This window comes from Perca fluviatilis, chromosome 11, assembly GCF_010015445.1.
Source record: "Perca fluviatilis chromosome 11, GENO_Pfluv_1.0, whole genome shotgun sequence".
NCBI classification, from domain to species: domain Eukaryota; kingdom Metazoa; phylum Chordata; class Actinopteri; order Perciformes; family Percidae; genus Perca; species Perca fluviatilis.
This window is the reverse complement of record NC_053122.1, coordinates 25,875,593-25,889,223: the sequence shown is the minus strand read 5'-3', so window position 1 is coordinate 25,889,223 and position 13,631 is coordinate 25,875,593. Positions and strand designations below refer to the sequence as shown.

General features: G+C 38.6%; 1 long non-coding RNA gene across 1 annotated transcript; it reads right to left on the bottom strand.

The window, feature by feature from the left end:
* Positions 1 to 391: 391 nt before the first annotated feature.
* LOC120568898 lies at positions 392 to 8,637 on the bottom strand. Its single transcript, XR_005640801.1, has 3 exons — positions 8,515 to 8,637; positions 7,271 to 7,291; positions 392 to 574 (listed from the first exon to the last, which is right to left on the bottom strand). It is a non-coding gene; the product is annotated as an uncharacterized LOC120568898 (long non-coding RNA).
* Between the last annotated feature and the right edge of the window lie 4,994 nt (positions 8,638 to 13,631).

Below are 13,631 nucleotides of genomic sequence, written 5' to 3'. Positions count from 1 at the left end.
TTATCGGTGGTGAGAACTGGTAAAGTTGTGCTGTTTTTTTTATGTGTTACTGGTGGGAACTGGTAAAGTTGTAAGCTGTTTTTTTCTGTGGTGATAATTTGTAAAAGTTGTGCTGTTATCTGCTGGTGAGACTGGTAATTGTGCTGTTATCTGCTGGGGAGACTGGTATGTTGTGCTGTTATCTGCTGTGGGAAAACTGTTAAAGTTGTGCTGTTATCTGGTGGGGAGACTGGTAAAGTTGTGCTGTTATCTGCTGGGGAGACTGGTATGGTGATGCGTTGTGTTATTTACCTGCTGGTGAGACTGGTAAAATTGTTGTGCTGTTATCTGCTGGGGAGACTGTTAAAGTGTGTTTTTTTTTTTTTTTTTTTTTTTTTTTTTTTGCTGTTATCTGCTGGTGTAGGTGAGCTGCTGCTTGTTTGGCTGGTTGGTGTAGTAGCAGAAACTGTGGATGCTGACATTGTACTCCCTTCCATCAGTGTAGATGTTGTATTTGGTGCTGACGAGACAGTGGATGAAGAAGTTGTGATGTTTTTTGCCAGTGTAGATGTAGTACTGCTGCTTGTTGTGCTGGCTGTGATTGGAAGCACAGTGGTTAACAGTGGTTGTAATCAAGAATAAATATTTGCAGTATTAATATTAAACCTCATCTCAAATCCTAAACTGACATAATATATTTACATTTTTTGTGTTCACCCTCACCCACGTTACACACAGGTTGAAATGTAGTCAGGACAGCAGTATTGTAAAAAATTAAAAATGTACAAGCTGAGCAGACAAAAAGTACAGTAGTATTAGTTAAATAAAACAATCAAACAAAATATGCCAGGGTTTTCTCTTATGGCCACTGCCAGAGGTTCCAGTGCAGTTGTAAATAAGAGAGGCGAAAGGGGACAACCCTGCTGCGTTCCTCTGGAAAGATTAAAGAATGACGAAGTTAACCCATTTGTCATGACTGCAGCTTTGGGATTGCTGTACATTATTTTTTATCCACTTATCAAAACCAGGACCAAAACCAAACCTCGACAGGGCTGGGGAAAAAACCCCACTCAACCCTGTCGGAGGTCTTCATCATCCAATGAGATGGCGGCCACTGGTGCGTTACTGGAAGAATGTGACCACATTCAATGTATAAGCCTTTGTAGATTGTCAGTAGAAGATCTACCCTTTTATAAAGCCCACTTGGTCTTTGTGGATAATGTACGGTAAGACCGTTTAAAGCCTTAAGGTGTAGACACATTTAGCCGACGGCTGACCGTTGACAGAAAACCCTGTCGCGTCCCCGAGGTCCAAAAAACTGCCACAGAACAGACCAAAAAGACGAGAGGAGACGTAATACATCTCTATAACAGCAAGCGGTGCTAATCTGTAATGTTGCCCAAGAAATGAAAACCGGCAGCTGATTGGACGAACGCGTCACATGGGTTTGTTTTCTCCGGAAATTCAAAGCCAGACTGTCATGGTGGCCGTTCAAAATACGATCTGATATTGTACTAAAATAATTCACTGAAACATGTTTCTGAAAACATTTTAAGCGAGAAATAGGCCATGCAGTTGCAGTTGTCTTCATTTCAGCTCAAAAAAGGTCAGTTTAAAAGATTTTTGTCAGATTTTGAGATAGTCTAGTCACCTCATCCCGCTCGTCATTACCGGGTGAGTCCCGACTGCCCTGCCGCCGACCGAACATGTCAGGTCGGCCAAAATGAACGCCGACAGCCCCTCAGACTGATGACGGCACGGGACACACCGAACAGATTTGAGTCACTGACCTCGCCAGACTGTCCCACGGCCGATAATCGGCCTGGTGTGTCAGCGCCCTTAGGGCCAACACTTTGGCCAGTATTTTACTGTCAACATTAATGAGGCTAATTGGTCTGAAATGGACCTTTTTCACAGCAGACATTTGGACTTGTCATAGTAGGAAAGCATTCTGTAGCAAAAAAACAATAAACCCACTATTAATTACATTATCTTAATGCAGTGTAACTACTTAAGCATGCAAATAATGCGCTAAAATACAAATTTTAGCAATCACTATTATATCGAATCAACAGCCACGTGCAATTTAGCTAGCAGGTGAAGAATACAAACAACAAAAATCACCAGTTAACTTAATTTAAATTTTCAAGACCAGGCTTAGATGAACTTAAACATAAGTTATATGACTTACAGTTCTCAATGACGTACACACACACAAGCTCAACTGGCTTATCATCCGAACAGCGTCCTTTTTCCTTTCTTCCTTCTCCCTTTTTCTGCCGAGTGATGCACGTGCCTGCTCGCGGTGTGAAGCGTGTGTCCGTACTATTCTCTGACATGCACACAATGTAGCCCTATTTCTGATACCGTGGGGGGCAGAAATGTTGCCGTGGGGGGCCGCCACAGTCAAATCAACATAGAGGAAACACTGTATAGCGTATACAAAAAGCTGAACCACTTTGACATTTCTGAAACAGTATATTCAAAGGTTTTTGTACCATTGCTGAGAATATTCCAAATTTATTTTTTAAGTGAACATACATGACCAAACTGGTCAACATAAGCATTCCCTCTACAATAGAGGAGAAAACACAAAAAAGAAGGTCTCCAACAACTTATTTCACATTAAATCAGTCCAAGATTGGGGAAAAGCAAAAAACTAAATCTGCCTAGGTCCGTGGGTTGTCCGGTTCGCCCACTAAATCCCCAGGTAGCTACACAAGCATTATCCAACCCCACCATACCTCTCTCAAACTCACCACGTAGATTAGCTGTCAGTTAGTCATTAGTCTGTCCAGGGCTCCAGACTAACTTTTTTTAACTAGGAGCACAGTGGCCCCCAACTGAAAATTTTAGGGGCACAACCAGAAAATGTAGGGACACACACCGTAAATCAACATTCTAACCAAAAAAATCACATTTCTACTAATTTCCACTGTATTACTAATAAATACTTTGATAATCGATGCAGAAATTACAATGTGCGTTTTCAAATTCAATGTCACTTTTGAAGCTGCAACATATAAGGTAATATTGCACAGCCCCATCGCTGTCATGATCGTAAAAAAAATATATATTTTGTTTATTATTGTATTTGCATATTATTTTTTAGCCTGTTTTATTTTCATCATGACCGTTTTTAATTGCTCTTTAATGTTTCATGTAAAGCACTTTGAATTGCCTTGTTGCTGAAAGGTGCTGTAGAAATAAAGTTGCCTTGCCTTACAACCTCAGCCTGTCAGTCGGTCACCAGGGCATAGAAACCACTGTTGTGCCTGCTTGTCTCCGAGGAAGTGTAACGTCAACAGCACCGCGACCGCTTTCTGCTTACCATTAATATCATATCGCAGCAAACGCTGTCTGCGTGAAGTTATGAAAAACTTAAAACCACTTTATCGGCATTTCTGTGACTCAATGTGACTTCAACAAAACTGCAGAGCCGACATAGTTTGCACCGTCTGCAGCTCTGCAAGTGTGTGTGTTTGTGTCAGAGCTCTGCTCTCTGTCAATTTTCAGAGAGTACAGACCATTTGGTCGCAGTCTGGAGCCCTGCTGTCATGTGCTGCTGAATGAATTTGACAACTTCTGACGCATCTTCAAACTTTCGGTTCTTCCCCTTCAGAGTCAAATGGAGCGTCACTGGTAAGGCGAAGTCTGAACTTCACATTCATGTCACGGAGCAGATGGTTTGCTGCAGTGAAAGTTTTCCCCACTCAGCTAGCCCCTTGGTCATGTCCGGGAAAGGGAAAGCTTGCATCCATTCCACCCAGCTCCACCTTTTCTCGCGCAACTTTAAGCACTGTGTCTCTGTGGACGGCGTAGGAATCTTATCATAATCAGCCTGGGAGGCTGATCCTCATTCGGACGGGATCCAGGAGGCGGTTGCGTCTTCGACTTCGAACTCATCAACTGCCCTCTTTCAAACCCAGCAGTCTGACATTATTACGACTTCTACTTTCCAAATCTTCCACACGATTCCACAGAGTCTCTATTAGTGCTGCCACTAACGACACATTTTCTAACGATTAATCTTTCGACAAATTTTTTGATTAGTCGACTAATCTTAATGACTAATTTAAAAAAACCTCTCAGCTGAAGGGCCAAAACATAAAATGTCACTTGTGCCATAAAGACTATAAATAACTTAAATGTTACCAAATAAAAAAAATGCAGATATAAATGTAATTTAAAAAGAATAATAAATAATTTTAATAATAAATAATAAAAAAGATTTTCAAATATTGCACCTGTCAATACAGAACAAAATATTCTGTAGCCTATTTTGCCGTCAATACTGCCGGCGTTGTCCTTGCTGTAATCAAATCAGTAAACATTTCAGCTTTGTGGGAGCTTTTGTAAAAAATTGAGATATAAGTTGCAATGTCTTTTGTATGTTTGTTGCAATGAAGTTTTTTAAATTTTTTTTATAGTTCTTTAAAAATAAAAAGGAAACTTGTTTCAGGGAGAATAAAACTACTGTGGGCTGAGTTTTCCTAGTAACCTTACCAAAAAGGCTCAGGATGTTGCAAATGTTGGTATAATATAAAAATGGCTGGTGGATTTGAGACAAAACAAATTATAATTTAATGAATTTGAACATATGTGTCAGTGGCTTGTTGATCTTTACATTGTTAGTTTATTTCCTATCCTGGCCTGGGACACACATTCATACTGTTTGATAAAGTACTTATTGGACTTTAACTTATCATTGCACTTACAATAACGAGCGTGCATCCACCGTGTGTGATTGTGTGTGTGCACGTCAGTAGCTGGGGGGAACTGTATGAGCAGCAGCCCTGCCCCCGCCCGATGCAGAGAGTTGACAGGATTGAAACAGCAGCCGCTTCAGCGACTTTATAGTGAAAAAACGTCACAGCGTACGTTGATGTTAAAATGTATACAGGTTGGCAGAATGGTCTGAAATGTTTTGCACGGTCTTTCGCTGTACGTTTTGTTGGTAAATGTGAGATGTTCCAGTCTCGTCTTCATAACGGAAACAAGCTCTCACTCCCGCTGGGTCAGTGGCACTCGGAGTCACATTATACGGACGTAAAGTCTGGCACGTGGGACTGCTGGGATTGGTGGAAGTCACGGAAAACTCCGGTTATTGGTCAAATTTGCAGAAAAGTTGCAGTGATTGGTCAAAATTGGGCGAGTCGCACCAAAGTCACGGTGATTGGTTGAATTCGCATGAATTGTGGATCGCGACATCGCGAAATCCTGGAGGGACTGAATATTTGTTTAACATGAAGTATACTACTGCTTGAGTGTAGTAAATCAAGAAACATACATGTGTATAGGGCTGCACGATTATGGCCAAAATGATAATCACGATTATTTTGATCAATATTGAGATCACGATTAATTATCACGATTATTTGTTGATTTTAGCCAAAACAAATTTTATTGTCACATAATTATATAATTATAACTGCTTTTACATCCATATTGTGCTACATTCCTACTAATACATCCATATTGTGCTACATTCCTCCTTTATTGAAGGATACTGTGAAGGAGTATGCCATTTCAGCTGTTGTGCGACCGATTTCCACACATGCATGTTTGCCGTGAAAGATACAGGCAACGCAATTTTCTGTTCACGTTAACGGCGAATGTGGTGCCTGGTATCTACCAGACGAAATAGCTATGCGGCTTTCTGTGGCTCATTACGCTGCCACTTACATGTCTGCGTTGCGCTCTGATGCTCCGAAACCCACGTTAGAGGCAACATAAACATCGCTGAATGTCACGCTAGTAAACACTAATAAAACGTTACACTGCAGGTAACGTTAGCCTACCGTTAGCCACAGTAGTAACTGGATTAAACGCGGCTAAAATGCTGACTGCTAAACAGTGTAGTGTGACTGTATTTCACTGTAGGATTCTAACAGCGGGATGTCCAACAGTCTGCTGCTAAAGCTATGAGCTAAAAGACACAAACTAGCACTGGTCACTGCTGTTGTCTGAAAAACAACACAGACGGGACAAAACGTTGCATTTACTGGTAAACAGGTAAACATTGTGACCGGCTTATGATGACCGACTGCTACCTGTTGTGGAATTTTCCTCACGTTACTCTGTCCTCTGTGACTGTCTACATCTAGAAACTAAGCTGCGCGGTGCAGGCAGGGAACAGCTCTGATTGGCTCATGGAGACGTGATCAGACAGCGGTTTATGGAACGCTAGATTGGCTTTGCAAAAACTGTTCTATGAAGGGAATGACGCATTTGAAATATCGCTCGATCACGCAAATTTGATCGTGGGAAGCCAAAATCGTGATCGTGATTAAAATTCGATTAATTGTGCAGCCCTACATGTGTACAAATAAAGCTAGCAGCATCAGACACGTTTCTGGTGTGTAAAGACAGAAATATCCACGCAGCTGACACACAACAGAAACCCCACGCTCACACCAGGCCATAGCCGTGTCGGACCTCTGCTCTCTGTCAACATTCAGAGAGGACAGATAAGCTTGCGCTTATATGGAGGAAATATTTATTCAAAATTCAAATTGAAAGTCCAAAGAGAAATTGAAAGTCCAAAGAGAAAACAAAGCGAGATCAAATTAAAAATATATTTTTTTTAATTTTCCATTTGGCTTTGGCTTTTGAATTTAATATTTGGCTTTTGAATTTCAATTTAACATTGGCTTTTAATTTTCATTTAATATTTGGCTTTTGAATTTCAATTTAACATTGGCTTTTAATTTTCATTTAATATTTGGCTTTTGAATTTCAATTTAACATTGGATTTTCATTTGGATTTAATATTTGGCTTTTGAATTTCCATTTAACATTGCCTTTTCGTTTGGACTTGACACATGTCAATGTAAATGAGGAGGCGTGGCCCAAAGGCTGGTGGGAGGGTCTGAAACGAAAGGGGTGCAGAGGCACCTTATGAGCAGCAGGGGGAGCAGACTGCTGAGGAGCATCTGTCTGCAGCTTCACAACCAGGCTGGCTTGGCCTCTTATTTCACATGATAGAAAATGATGATGTAGGCTAAACACAAACGACATTTCATGCAACAACAGTGAAGTTTTCATGTAGTTACTATAATTGGGCGTAGTGTGGGAGTAGTCTTTAAAAAGACTAAAACGGAAATATTAGTGGAATATTCATTATTTCATTATCCATGTAAACAGCTTAGACGGACTCTCGTCTTTTCCTGAATAAGGGCAATAACCGGAATATTATGTGCATTGTGGGGTTGAGATGGAGGAAGAATCTGTTGCACTGGAGGAATGGGAGCAGGAAGTACAGTGTATGAGGTGGTGTTGTGGGTATTACCTGTTGGAGCTGCTGGTTGAGCTAGAAAATGAAAATGAAAAAGGACAATGACATTTCATTTAATTGGCAACATGGCATCATAACTTTGCGTAAACATACACGCCACTTTCCTAAAGCCAAATGGTGTGTTATCTGTACGCATTTTGAGCTATCCACGTGTATGTCTACGCTGTATACAGCAGATGTAAACATACATCGCGAGAACATTATCACGAGAACGTGCCTTAAAAACAAAAGGTTGGGTTTAGGAAAAGAACATTACGAAAGGCATTAGTAACAAAAAAAAAGGCAAAAACATGAAAAAAAACTACAAAACCACCAACGTCACACGCTTAGGAAAACAAACGGTTGGATTTAGGAAAGAAACATTGGGGAAGGCTTAAAAAAACATTTACCAAAAAAAGAAAAAAGGGCTGAAAAACGGCAAACGCGGAACGTGAACCCGGCTCTGCTGGGTGAAAGTCCTATGTTTTACCCATCTGTGGACTTCTGTCCCTTCATACTACTCGCTACAGCGAAAATTCACACGTAATGTGTCAATGCCGGCCTAACAGCGTTGAAAAACATGCTAAAAAGCGATTATGCGTCTTGATAGCACGCCAAAATGGCATACGAATTGGCGTGTCATACATACTTCACTTTATGAGATCAGTCTGTCATTTGAATGCAGGAAAAAAAAATCATTTAAATGAAGCATTTGCTCGAGATGAAAGAGAAGGAGACTGGCAAAATTCGGCATTGGTGTTATTAATATTCTCTTTAAGATGTTTTTCAGACAACTAGATAAGAACTGCATTATTAGTTTATTCTTACTGCCTTTAGGTAATTTTCACGCTGAGGTCAGTACAATAAGCACTGATAAATGACCTCTTATTAACATGTAATATAAGAACAGGTGACAATGACCTGGTCCAGCAGCAGCATATTTTTTAGCCTACTTGCACTTGTGAGACAATTATATATTTACCATTTGATTTTGGAATAATCCCATCAGCTGAGTCATGTAGTATTGAAATTATTTAATCATTTTGAAATTAATAAATATGAATTGGCTTTTTACAATCAGGTGAAATTTTTTTAAAAAAATAAAACAAAAGAAAGCCGGTAAAATAATTGTTTATCAACTTCATTGTAACTGTATCTTAAATTTTCTGTCAGTTAAACACAATTTTTGTATTATGAGATAAGTATGCCGTGACTTTTATTAAACTGTTCAGTATTAAATTTGATAATGTTTCACTCACCATCATAAAGTAGGAACGCCAACAGGAGAGAGAAGTACAATGTAAACCGATCCATGACTCTGTGTGGCTGCTGAGTGTAGCAGGCACTCTCTCTTTATACAGGCCCTCTCCTGATGAGAACAATGCTATTGACTGCCAGGAATAAAAACGTAATTAACTTGTTCACAGAACATCATGTCACAGAAGACCAAGTCATTTTTTCCTTGTATAATGATTACACAGTCAGACTGTAGATATGTCAAAAATGCAGTTACCTACACTTGAGACTAGGATGAGGCATACAAAAGAAATGTTGTGGTTCTGGTTGGTTGTCAGTTGAGGTCATGGGTCGATGGGAATTTATTTTATTTTTTATTTTTATTTTTTTCCCAGTGACAGCAAAGGATAGGTAGGACATTTATTTTTTCCTTTACAGTAGCGATGGAGACTCTACTTTTTCATAACATAGCCTACCTGTTACTAGGGGTGGGAATCACCAGAGGCCTCACGATACGATATCATCACGATACTTATGTCACGATACGATATTCTTGCGATTTTAAACATATTGCGATATTCTGCGATATATTGCAATGTGTTACCTTTTTTCCAACTTCAAATTCTTCCCAATTTCAAATGATGTCCCCAAAGGAAAATTTTGTCAACATCTGTTTTATCTAAAAAGATACATTTCTCTGTCTGTTCATCTCACTTCAATTTTATTGCTGCAAAATGGGATTGTCAAGCAGACAAACTGACCAAAACATATAACATAAAAGATTGATACTTGGCGTCTGTGTATCGATACTATGCTGTATCGATTTTTTCCCCCACCTCTACCTGTTACATGTACAGTTGTCGCTTAGTAAATTGAAAACACGGTGAGGCGTCATTCACGTGCATATTAAGTAGCCACATGTATCTGTTTTGTTCTTATAATACAGCCACAGGTTTACCGCTCCAGCGGAGAGGATGGTTCGTTTAGATGGCAGCTAAGTTTACAAGAGTTTGTCCAAAATTCAAGATTCGTTGCAAACTAAGATAAACGGACTACAAATTGACATCTATCATTTTAGCTTGTTTGTAAAAAGTCGCTGTTTGCAGAGTAGATCTACACAGCGCGGTGGACAAGAGTGGACAGCGCAGACAGAGCAGACTGAAATATCGGTTAATACATGTTTATGCCTGTAGAACAGGTAGGTGGGTATTGATAAGTATTGAGTTTTTAATAATGGAGGGTTTATTGTAGGCTACTTACAGTAACGAGTGTAGCGTTAGTTCATCTGCGCCAGTGGCAGTAAATAATGTATTTAATCTGTATTGTTTCCAATCAGGTACATGTGCTGCGTGAAGTAACGCACACACATCGGCACTGGTGTGTGTGTGTGTGCGCGTGTGTGCGCGCGTGTGTGTGTGCGCGTGCGCATTGCGGGCATCGCTGTTCAGAATCCTGTCTATCTTCCATAATGCAACGCTTGTATCCAAGTGAATTGTTTTGTGAAGTTGTCATTAGCTTCACTGCTGTTAGCCACCTCCATTGAGCCACAGGGACTCGCTGTAACGTTAATAAGGTTCTTTTTACAATTAACGTTTTATTAAAAATACTTTTTATCATTTTTATTGGTATTTATGTTAAAGTAAGAGCAGCTAAAACTGTAAATTAAAAAGGGCAGGTAAACGAACAGTTTAAAGGTTAATTACTGTAAGTTACAGTGGGGTCACACATTCTGACGGCTGCTACATGTCATATATGGTGACCTCTGAGGTACTGGCTCTGTGATGACTCAAAATAAGAAAACGTGTCCACATTAGTGTGAAGATATGAAATAACTACCCCAAACAATATTTTGAAGTTTAACTCCTTTTATTAAGCAGTTACAATGAGGTCACACATTCTGTCAACTTACCCAATGTGCTGGTCCATTAAATATTTACATCGCGAATAATCATACAGCTTGCATCCATGGATGTAATGTATTAATATTTACGCCGTTTGCGTAGGCGCTCTTCTTCGCCCTCCATTGTCTACCACGCACGAGCAGACGATGTGCAACAGCGCCCTCTGCGGTCACAGTTCCTGATGGGTCACAATTTTCGGTGCAACGCCTGTTGCACAACACCGGAACCAAACAATTATTTTTGTTAGGCCTGACTGGACTGATGGCAACACAAGTTGATTCAATAGAAAACTTATCACAAATTATGATAAGTGCAAGAAATATTTTGTGTACTCATTTATTGTTTCTTTCAAACAGTTTTGGATAGTGAAGAATAAGCCTGTCTTTTAAGCACGTCTTCTCTCTCATGCAATCATGCAGGTGTGTTGGGATCTGTCAATCAAATAAAGCCAGAGGCGGGACTTTACCAGCGTATCTCTCTGAATGGCTGATACCTCTCCACCCAATCAGAAACAAAACAACACATAAATACATATTTTATGCTATTTTAACTATTTTCTATCACTCAGTTACACCAAATTGATTTTAAATATTAGGGTATTACAACCATGAGAAATATACTACGATCTTAGTAAAAAAGTAAATTGAGTGTTTACATTACATTAGTAAAATTTCCATCATTCAATTGGTCTTTACCAAATAGGTGTTTCAAATTACAGTACTCAATTTCACTTATGACCAGTTAAACATATAAATACATTTCATAAAGTGTTCTTCTTGCAGAAATTGAAATAGATTTTCACTTTACTTAAAGCAAACAATGACCACTTATAGTGACTTATCACATTATAATGTCTTATAGCAGTGATTATTAAGCATTATAAAATCATTATGTTTTAAATTATGAGAATTATAGTACACTATGATCCTGGAAAAAAATATGTTAGTTGGGGAGTGATGAGCAATTAAATAGTATTATGCTACTTGACCTTTGTAAAATTATTTATGTTTTATGATTATTGTTATAAAGCATTATGATTCTTCACGAGTACTTATAACTATATTTATACATCACTATGAGCAGATTATAAACTCATTATTAATGTGTTAATACTGCATTATAGACACAAAGGGACCAGCAGTTAGAGTATCAGAATACTTGACCTTCTAAGTAATTATAAAAATGCTTTATAATGTGTTATGATTAAGTGCTTATAACTATAATTTTAGAGCGTTATAAGCAGATTATAACTCATAACTGTTTTTAATGAATTATACTGACAGGCTTGTTAAAGAAATTGTAATATCTTGAGTTTTATTAATTATCATATGAATATTTTCTGGATGCATTATGTTCGAAAGTGTTCTCTGAGCTGTCTAATTGAGATGCAGTCAGAGGCCAATGTACTGCAGAGGTTTTGCTTGCTGTGACAGGTGCAGGTACATTCCTAGCTATAGGCTTGGCACCATTTAGAGAAATCTATCGGTCAACTGGAAAAACATTTATGACAGCCTGTCACTGGTGAAGTAGACAGTAAGTCTGAATGACATTTAAAGGTAAAGCTAAATATGTGAAATCGGAGACATGCAACCGCTTTCCATTGGTTACTGAGCATGGTTGTTGTAAAGGAATCTTTCCATGGGTTTAGGAAAAATATTAATTTGTCTGCTATCCAATGAACATATACTTCTGTAACAAGTACAATATTTTTTATGTATCTCTATGTTCTTTGGGAGCTGCTGGGGAAAACATAACTGATAAGAGCTTGTTACTTTTCCCTGGTCACTTCCCTGTGATTAATCAGATAAAACATTTGCATGTATCACCTTGACCATCTCTGTGTTTCTCTGTGCTTTGTGTTTGATAATTGAGAGGTCAGTAAATCTCCATAACAGGATTCATAGAAAGTGTTACTGATTAATTTTTCTTTATTTCTTCATTGAAGTTTTCTTTAAAATGGTGTTAAAAAAGTGTTAAAATAATCTTGTCTCCTCTCAAACTGTCGTGAACCCAATCTCTCGTCTTGTCTCGTGGGTGTCTCGTCACTACCCTATTATATACTAAGAAAACGTCTTTAAGTTCAAGAAATGTGTTAATACATAAGCAACAGCTCTGCTTGCACTACCTCAGGATGCTAAAGGAAAGATGGCTCATCTTGATGAAATAAACATCAGTAACTCTTGTTAAACTCTTGACTCCAGAGAAAGTCTACGATTCTGGTTTGACAAGGAAGTACTACTTCAACAAAGCATTTTGTTTTATAGTTTTGATTGTGCAGATGTCAAACTGGCAAAGACTGTGGACAGTTTTACACCAACTTGACTTGACTTGTGTTGGAAGGCTAATTACCCCCTGAGGTGTGATCTGAAGAAAGCAGCAGGTTATTATGTAAGTATGATAACATGAAACACATTATTTGTAAAAAAAAAAAAGCAACCCAGCCGCTGTAACGGAACAGCGAGAGAAAGCGTGGCAGACGATCGCAAACCAACTGAATGCGTAAGAAGCCAAAATATATACATTAACTGACCACTGCTCTGAATTGAAACCGTCATAATCATACCATTCAAGGATTAGGCTACTAATCATTTGCACAAATTAAAAGTTGTAGCCTGCTCTTTGCCTTAAAAGTAAGCAGAAGATAATGTTCCTCAGGGAATTTACCATGACGATACATTTTTTACAATGCTAGAATATGATGTGTAAATACCTTTTTCACTCTGTCTCCCTCTTTCTCATGGGCTAAAATATAAATTTCCTAAGTCATATTAACTTCCACTGCTCGCTTTTAATGCAAAGTGTACAACTGTTCATTTTTGCAAATGACAGTGACTCATTGAACGCTTTCAATTAAGAGCAGTAGTTCGTAAATGTACACTACCGGTAAAAAGTTTTAGAACACCCCAATTTTTTCAGGTTTTTATTGAAATTCATGCAATTCAATGTCTTATTGTACTCTGAAATGAAAGAATAGAACAAATGAACAATTTAAGTAAAAAAAAAAAAATCATGGAATCAATTTATAAACCAAAATGTATTCAACATTTTTGACTCGTCGAAGTAGCCCCCTTTGGCAGATATAACAGCTGAACACACTCGTGGCATTCTTTCTACAATGGAAATCAAATATTCTTCAGAAAGTTCTTCCCAACTCTGTTGCAGAAGTTCCCATAAATGTGTGGCACTTGTAGGTTGCTTTGCTTTCACTTTTCTGTCCAGTTCATCCCAAACCAGCTCAA